Source organism: Myotis daubentonii, chromosome 9 (genome assembly GCF_963259705.1).
Source record: "Myotis daubentonii chromosome 9, mMyoDau2.1, whole genome shotgun sequence".
Classification (NCBI taxonomy): domain Eukaryota; kingdom Metazoa; phylum Chordata; class Mammalia; order Chiroptera; family Vespertilionidae; genus Myotis; species Myotis daubentonii.
In genome coordinates, this window is record NC_081848.1 from 74,446,309 (window position 1) to 74,454,173 (window position 7,865).

Here is a 7,865-nt window from a genome sequence, read left to right on the forward strand (position 1 = left end):
ATGCTGGGCTGATGTTGTGGCGTTCACTATAACGTTCGCTGTGCCAACTAGCTGGCTCATAACCTGAATTTTAGCTCGCAACTCAAAGCAAAAAATCGGCTGAGAGACAGCTCGTATCTCGAAAAACTCGTTAGTTGGGACACTCGTAATTCAAGGCCCCACTGTATATAAAATTCCCTGACAAATATTAGACCCTGGATAAATGGTACATTTTTTCTCTTCTTCATGTCCCTTTCTCTAAGGAGATTAGGATGTAATCCTATATGTCATAGTTGATAGTAGATTCTCTCTAGATTTTGTAATCTTTATATAATAACATCGTTCCAGCTGGACTAGTGTTTCCAGTCTATCTGTGAAACTATGCAATGAGAGCACTTTCATTGGTGTGTAAAGACATGACCAACCTGCTCGCTCTGGCTTAGAAGGCAATGCTTCACCACCTTAGGCAATGAGCAAGTATAATCATACTTTTTTTTGGTTAATCCTCACCCCAGGATATTTTCCATTGACTTTTAGAGAGAGTGGAAGGGAGAGGGAGAGACAGAGAGAAACCGTGATGTGAGAGAAGACGCATTGATTGGTTGCCTCCTGCACACACCCCCACCAGGGCCCAGGCTGGCAAGGAACCTGCAACTGAGTTACATGCCCTTGACAGGAATCAAACCCAGGACCCTTCAGTCCGCGGGCTGGTGACTGATGCTCTATCCACGGAACCAAACTTCCTAGGGATGATCCTACTTTTTCAAACTCCTTCAGCCTAACTTCTATGGTTGGAATATATTATTTCTAAAAAATAGGCTAGAGCTTGTTGTAATATCATCTGTGTCACAATTTATCCAGCCAACTTTTCTACCCTTGTGTCAATTTGATAATTAAATTGTAGCCATAATTTTATTTTTAAAAATATTAACTCATGTTTACTTTGTGTAAATTAAAAAGAAACTAAAAACAAATTAATGTCCCCATTGCATTCCATGATAGAATGACTAAGTAAGGGACTGCATAACTTTAAAAGTGGTTTCTTCCCTATCAAGCAGTTTCCTACGAGGGCTTAGTGTTCATTTTGATTATACTTTTATTTCATTGTATATTTCTGTAAGATCCATCATCACCAGATGAGATCTTTTGGATGTTTCATGTTTCCTTTCATTGATGTGATGTTGAACCTGATCATTTGAATGGTTTCCTATTTGGATGGCACCCTCAAATTTTAGGTCTCTGCCCTCATCTCTGTTAAATGGATCGAAGGCAGAACTAAAGATCCTTTGTAGTGCTCATCTCCACTCACAACCTTTTCTGTCTGAGGCATTCGTGACAGACACAATCCCAGACAGCTCGTGCCCCATGGCACTAAGAAATTAAAAGATAACATAAATGATATGACACCAGAAAAACCATTACAGTGATTAAAAGGAAGAGACAATTTAGCCTAAGTCTTTGAAACATCTAAACTAATAGTCAACACATGGAAAGGTGTAAGTTGCCTGTGGGAAAGTCATAGAAATCACTCATAAATAAAAATCAACATGGACAGAGACACACACTATAGTGAGTTGGTTGAGTGTGGCAGCGAACTTTGGCATCCCGTTAGGCATGGGGGAGCAACTTCCTCCAAGTTTCATTAATGCTCAGATAAGATCAGAGCCATCTGTCAGTTGTCTTTGATGTTAAAAGTTAAGTTACTGCCCTGTAGTTTATTTTCTCCTCTTGGATGTATGTTCCCTCTTGTTTTTCAGATGCAGGGTTCTGACAGCATGTTGTTGTAAAAGATATTTTGAAGTAGCTGAGAGGATATGCTATCAATGTCAGTGGAAAATAATTACCTTTTTATATGAAAATGCAATTCAGAATTCTATATGATTCTGTATCTCAGAGGCCTGTGCTTATTAGCTTCATTTGATTTTGATATTCACCTTGGTAGGGGAAAATTATTAAATTTGAGGAATTTTTCTATTTTATGAATTTATATAAAAGTTAATACACATAATCATAATAAAGTGCACTATTGTAGCCTACCTTAGTGTAAATTCTCTAAAGTGTGTGTGTGTGTGTGTGTGTGTGTGTGTGTGTGTGTGTGTGTGGCCAATTAAAGCCACTACTGTGAATAAGTACTGAAAAATAATTTTAATTAACTTATACAGTGTACCATTTTTGTATCGACAGGCTTGCAGGTGATCTGTTTTAAAGTGGTTAAATATTCCTTCTGAAAATGTTATTTTAAAAAATCAGTTTACTGAGCAAACTGCTCTGATAAATAGCCACTAGTGAAATAGGCCATGGCTGCTTATTTTCTGGTGTCCCGTCTCTCCACGGGGCCCTTCAGACTGCCACCAGCTTGACTTGACGAGTTTCTAACTTAAGTGTGCGCATCACACATCCGACCTACAGCCAGGGCTGGCTTCCTGGCCATGTGACCTCTGCAGTCACACAGGGGCCCTCGCTCACAAGGTCCCAGTGCTCTTTGAATGCCCTGCTGTCACTGTCTTGAAATTCTTATTATCTTCGGCTTTGTGTTTTGTAAGAGAATTTAATGGCACAATTGAACGTGGTTGGGGGTAGGAGGGGGAGGGTTGGAGTCCTGCTTCATATAGGGTCCTGCCTCTCAGCCACTCCGCGTGGATTTTCAGTTGCCCTCCAATCCCTGGCTCACTGTTGCTTCCTTCCAGCCCTTCTTTTTTAGGGGTCTGGGCAGGGAGGGCGGGGAGTTCACATTCTAAATTACCCTCATCCTTCCCCCTTCCATGTGGGGCCTGGGTGTGAGCACAATTCAGGGGACCTGGGTCAGAGTCCAGTGCCCTGCTCCTGTATCTCAGGGTGGGGCTCGGGTTGGTCACTGCCCCCACCATTAGCGACTCTGGGGTACATCCAGTAAGCAGCCAGAGGCCACCTGTTAAAACTAGCATTGCCCTAGCTGGTTTGGCTCAGTGGATAGAGCGTCAGCCTGCAGACAAGAGGGTCCCATTTTCGATTCAGGTCAAGGGCACATGCCAGGGTTGCAAGCTCAGTCCCCAGTGTGGGGTGTGCAGGAGGCAGCCAATCAGTGATTCTCTCTCATGATAGATGTTTCTATCTCTCCCTCTGCCTCCCTCTCTGAAATTTAAAAAAAAAAAAACCCTTAAAAAAAACCTAACATTACTCACTATAAAGAATGGGAAAATGTTTGCTAATAAATTTTAAAAATTAGTTTTAAATACAAACATATGAACACTGAACTCATTTGAGGAAATACCAAAATGACACAGTTTGCATCATAGCTTTTCCCCAGAGGGTGCCAAAGAAGAAAAAAGGAAAAAAAGAAAAAAGGGGACATCTATAATACTTTCAACAATACAGATACGTTTTTAAAAATAAAATAAAATTGAAGATTGACTTAAATAATTATATATGGATATATTAAATAGCAAATAAAAACACCATGATAAATCAAGAGAGAGACCACTGAAAAAACTAAGTGCTTTATATTACAGTGCCTTTGGCAGCACTGTTTCCCCACTGTTTTTAACAAGGGACCCTGCATTTTCATTTGGCACTGGGTCCCTCATATTATGTAGCCAGCCGTGCTTATACTCAACTGTATTGGATTGCTTCCAGTGCTATCTATTTCTATTTACCTTTCTTTTCTCCTTAAACTGAATTTAGGATAAAGATCTGCCCTCAGACATTAATACAATACGTGCCTCCCTGGGCCAGTGTCCTCCTGGTACCTGCACAGTGGACTGGTCAGCCTCCACGCACTCAGAAAGTGCTCCCTGGTTTGTATTTTTGGTCCTGAAGTTCCCTGTAGGGCCTTTCTGGCTGATAGATTGGACAGATGTATGTGGCTGGCAGACACAGCTATCGCTGCAGTATGAATGGAGCTGCAGCAGAAGTTTCAGTAAGACGCTCACTGCAAAATATGAAATGCATGCCTTCAGATAGTGACGTTTTCAGGACTGGTGGTGAGGACAGCAATATTGTGGGAGAAATCAAATATTTGATTAGCAGCAGGCTTAGAGAGTCTATAATGTCCTTTTCATCTCTAAATTGCATGGTTTCAGAAATGAAGGGATATTATTGGCATAAGAAAAATAAATTATCCCTAATGTGCTTTTCATGATTTTGAAATATCACTGAAAATTGCCTTCAAAATCTAGGCAGTTGAGCATAGTTACATAATTCTACTTGAGGCAACTTAATAGAGATTTTTAGGCCTATCTTTCTGACATAATTTGCTGAAAGTTCCAGAGGGACTTGAGTATCATGCAATATTAACAGATGAGAGAAATAAAGAAATTAAAATGAAATGTTTGACTCAACCCAACCATTTATCTGACTAGTATTTTTTGGAATCAGTTCTTTGTGTCCATATTTAGAGTAGTCTGTGACTTTGGCAATTTATTTAATAACTCTTAGCCTGTTTCATTACCTTTAATGTGGCAATGATAATGCCCCATTTTGTGATTAGATAAATAGCCATAGAAAGTCCCCAGAACCACATACCAAATAAAATGTAATTCCATTTATGCTTGGAACATCTCAGCTTAATCATAGTTTCATAATACACTATGCACATGACAGAAACAATGAACCTCACTGAACATCTTTATAATGATGGGGTACTTATAATATAAATTTCAGGAGACCAATGTATATGAAAGTATAAGGCATTAATTAATTACTTAACTCTCCTTTGAATTTTCCTGATGTCTAGAATGAGATGAAATGTTCATAAGGACTGCATTTTGAATTACTTACCAAAAACGGTGGTGGGCAAATAATTTTAATTTTTTAAAAAATATTTTCCAGATACGAGGTAAATAGTACTGGCATGATATCACTTGATATTCTAAGTGGAATTGCTATAATAGTCTAGTTGGGCACTCTCACTTACCTAATTCTCTTTTCCTACGAGAAAAATTCTATATAATAAAAGCCAGCGGGAACGACCAGAACAACCCATCGACTGGTCGCTATGTCATGAACTGACCACCTGGGGGCAGACAGGAGCTGGCCCCTGGTGGTCAGTGCGCTCCCACAGTGGGAACGCCACTTGGCTGACTGGGCTGAGTGGTGCTTCCACAGCAGGAGCAGCTGCTCAGAGGGTGGGTCCACAGCTGTTCAGCTGACCAAGATGAGCAGCGCTCCCACAGCGGGCCATGCCCCCCACCAGTGCACGAATCCCATGCACTGGGCCTCTAGTAAGATAATAAAAAACCTTGACTCACATGTTTTTTCATTCGGGTCCATAGCAATGATTTAGAAAACTACATTCTGGCCCAAATTGGGCACCTTCATAAATTATGAAACTATAATGTTTGATCCAGTACAGTTGGTTCTTCCCCTTTCTGTTGTGATTACTTCAAATGAATGCTTGTTTATTCAGTTTTTAATGTGTTTTGTAACATTTAATTCATTTCTACCTTCACAGCTACTTAGTATAATAGCGTCCCATATGACCTCACTGTGGATAATTTATTTCTATTGCAAACTATGTTCTACTCTGTCGCCAGGGTCAACTCCCAAGATAATGAATTCAAGTCACTGGAGATTTGAGGGGAAATAGAAAGCAACCTTCTTCCCTTGTTGGACCCAACTGAAATTTAAGACAGAGGAGAGACTAATAAATATACAAAAGCCAACTGTAATACATACACTATTTTTCAAAGAATGTGGATTTGGTTATGCAGACAAATATGTTTATTTATACCTGCCAAACAAGTCTATCCCCTGGAATAGCCCACTTAATGGAAAGCTTGGATTTATGGAGCAAACACAGTTGAGTGTGTGTGTGTGTGTGTGTGTGTGTGTGTGTGTGTGTGTGTAGGTGGGCAGAGAGGATACAGTGAATCATAGTAAATAGACTAGCTGCAACAATCCACCTACATCAGCCTTTGAAATCAAAGCTCATCCTTGTTACCCATTAGGCACTATGCCAGATCTCTGTCTCCACTTTAATAAAAATAGTCCTGATGAAAGGATATATCTCTGTGAAGCAGTTTATATCAACTCTACCTGAAATCTTTCCATGATTGCTTATACAGTAATTTCATACTCTCCAGCCTGAGCGCTTTGCCCAAAATATGGTTCCTTGAAGTGGCCCTACTTCATCTACTGCCCTTAACCTCATTTGCTATACTCAGCCACAATTCCATTCTACCACACTGGACTTCCTCTAACATAGTGACACATTGTATCTACATTTTTATTCCCATGTCATTGCTTTAGCCTACAAAGCTCTCCTCTTTGGATTATTTTACCTGTCAAAATTGTACTCTTCCTTTAAAATTTAGATGAGCTACTAACTCATCCAAAATCTATTCTCTGATCTTAATCTAGTTGGACTTATTGTCTGCCTCCGTTGGGTCTTGGAGCTCATGCATCTAACGCAGTATTTCTAGTCACTTAACCTTCTACATGGGAAAGATCACTAATTTGGCCAGGATTTGAATCCTATCTCTGTTGGTTTTCATCTATGAAACCCTGAATTAGTTACCCTTTTTTTTGTATTATTTTTCAAACCTTACAATGTTTATACTAATGCCTAATTCATAGGACATTCATAGAAGCAAGTAAGGAAAGGTAGATTGAATTCACCTTGGAGTAGTAGAGCTCAATATATTTGTTTCATATTATCCCTATCTCATTCCTCAGCATTTTTGGACTATATTATATATTGGGGGTTAGGATTTCAACATAAGACTTGGGGGGATGGGCACAAATATTCAGTTGATAGCACTGTCCTTCATATGATAGCTACAACTAAGGTGTTCAAATTTACCTTCTGAAATATGCTGAAGTTTCTGTGACATTTCTACATGATAGTATAAAATGTCAGCTCCTGAACTTTTAGTTATAGGTAAAAATTATTTGAGGACAGCAACTTGGCATTAAATGGCAGGCTTATATTCAAAATGGCAAGCATCTACATATTCCTAATAGAAACTTCTAATAAATATACACTTCTAATAAAACTGTTTATCTCTACTATCCTCTAAAAATATTCCTTTTATGAGCTAGAGGCTCTTTCTTGCAAAACTGGGCGCTTGCCCATGAAAATGGGTAATTCAGAATGGGATTGTTATTTTCTATATACATAAAATGACTACAAAATTACAGTTGGCAATTTGCTGATAAAGTTATGCTTTAAAAAATTCTCAATGTCAGCTTTAAAGCAATAATCAGCTGAAAAGTGACACTCAGATCGTTTAGAATGACTTTTTTTTCTGAGAGTAACTGTAGTTTGACAGCCAGAAATCATGGATCAGAATAGTTTCACCATAAATGCCTCTTGATTCCTGATGTGCCATTGTTACCACTACCTGTATCTCTATGGCTTGTCTTCCATCCCACATTCTGTGCCGGGGTTACCATGACCTTTCTGTATTTTTGGTTGTAATACAGCAGAGAAGGGAGTTGGGAAGAAGCAGAGGGAGATGCTATAAAGTTGAAGAATTGAGATAAATCCTTTGACTAGTTTCATGTAACCTCCTTCCAGAGGTGAGCTTGGCATGAAAGCTTGAATAGGTTTCAATGCACAGGTCATGACTGATTCTCCACAAGCCATTGTTTATCCCTCAGGGACACACCACCCTGTGTGTAGAGGGTGTGCTCCCATTCCACGACCACGAAACAGCACATTTTTGCCAAGGAGCCTCACAAGACTATATTTATTGCAAATTCTTCATTTTGGTAACATATTTGTTGAGGTCAGGAAAAAAAAATCCTATTCTATTTAAAATCTTAAATCCAATATAAAAGGTGAATAATAGTACAGGATAGTGATTAAGGATAGTAATTAAGGACACAGTTTTCCTGCCAAGCTGGTGTGGCTCAGTGGCTCGATCCCCATTGTGGGCTTGGAGAAGGCAGCCAATCAGTGGTTCTCT